Below are 1,830 nucleotides of genomic sequence, written 5' to 3' on the forward strand. Positions count from 1 at the left end.
GGAGCCAGTTTTGCAACTAGACCCAGAGTGTGTCCAAAGAACACAGTTGAGACTGAACCAACATTCAATTTGGCTAAGAAACCGTATTACTTTCCTTTCTCTTTTCCTTCCAATTTTCTTTACCTTTCCTTCTTCCTTTCCTTCCTCCTTTCCTTTCTTTCCATTTTCTTTTCCTTTCTCCTTCGCTTTCTCCTTTTCTCTTCCCTTTCTCCTTCTCTTCCCTTTCCTTTCTCCCTCTCTTTCTCCTTTCTTCTTTCCTCCTACTTCTCCTTCCCTTTCTCCTTTTTCCTTTCCTTTCTCCTTTTCTCTTCCCTTTCCTTTCTCCCTCTCTTTCTCCTTTCTTCTTTCCTCCTATTTCTCTTTCTCCTTCCCTTTCTCCTTTTTGTTTCCTTTCTCCTCCTTTTTTCTCCTTTCTTTCTCCTTTCCTTCCTCCTTTCCTTCTTCCTTTCCTTCCTCCTTTCCTTTCTTTCCATTTTCTTTTCCTTTCTCCTTCGCTTTCTCCTTTTCTTTTCCCTTTCCTTTCTCCCTCTCTTTCTCCTTTCTTCTTTCCTCCTACTTCTCCTTCCCTTTCTCCTTTTTCCTTTCCTTTCTCCTTTTCTCTTCCCTTTCCTTTCTCCCTCTCTTTCTCCTTTCTTCTTTCCTCCTATTTCTCTTTCTCCTTCCCTTTCTCCTTTTTGTTTCCTTTCTCCTCCTTTTTTCTCCTTTCTTTCTCCTTTCCTTCCTCCTTTCCTTTCTTTCCATTTTCTTTTCCTTTCTCCTTCCCTTTCTCCTTTTCTCTTCCCTTTCTCCTTCTCTTCCCTTTCCTTTCTCCCTCTCTTTCTCCTTTCTTCTTTCCTCCTACTTCTCCTTCCCTTTCTCCTTTTTCCTTTCCTTTCTCCTTTTCTCTTCCCTTTCCTTTCTCCCTCTCTTTCTCCTTTCTTCTTTCCTCCTATTTCTCTTTCTCCTTCCCTTTCTCCTTTTTGTTTCCTTTTTTCTCCTTTCTTTCTCCTTTCCTTCCTCCTTTCCTTCTTCCTTTCCTTCCTCCTTTCCTTTCTTTCCATTTTCTTTTCCTTTCTCCTTTCCCTTCTCCTTTTCTCCTTCCCTTTCTCCTTTCCCTTCTTTTCTCCTTCCCTTTCTCCTTTCTCCTTTCCTCCTATTTCTCTTTCTCCTTCCCTTTCTCCTTTCTCCTTTCCTCCTATTTCTCTTTCTCCTTCCCTTTCTCCTTTTTCCTTTCCTTTCTCCTTCTATTTCTCTTTCTCCTTCCCTTTCTTTTCCCTTTCCCCTTCCTTTTCCCCACCCATCTGTTGGAGTGGTGCTCCCCAGAAGTCAGTACTGGGGTCCATTCTATTTAATATCTTTATTGATGATCTGAATGATGGAATCGAGTACACCCCTCAGTAAGTTTGCAGACAACACCAAGTCGGGGGGAAGTGTTGATCTCCTGAGGGTAGGAAGGTCCTCCATAGGGACCAGGACATATTGGATTGATGGGCTGAGGTCAATGGGATGAAGTTCAACAAGATCAAGTGCTGGATCCTGTAGTTCGGTTACAATAACCCTTTCTGAGGGCATCTGGTGATTAAAATGTGCGTTTATTGCTTATTACGGGGCTCAGATTATTTATTTTTCTGCCAGTCGAGAAGATCAAACACCCCCACACAAAATGACGGAGCGGGCCCTTTAAGGCCAATTTCCCGCCCTCCTCAGCCCCGTCCAATCAGCTGCTGGCGGGGGGACGTGGCTCAGAGAGAAGGAAGGGACCTGCCTCTACAACTGAGGGTAGAAGCTTGAGTGACAGCTTTCTGACCAATCAGGCGGCATGCTGTCAGGCGGGAAGGCGGATCTTCCGGT

The sequence above is a fragment of the Tympanuchus pallidicinctus genome, unplaced genomic scaffold (genome assembly GCF_026119805.1).
Source record: "Tympanuchus pallidicinctus isolate F22 unplaced genomic scaffold, pur_lepc_1.0 scaffold19, whole genome shotgun sequence".
Taxonomy (NCBI): Eukaryota; Metazoa; Chordata; class Aves; order Galliformes; family Phasianidae; genus Tympanuchus; species Tympanuchus pallidicinctus.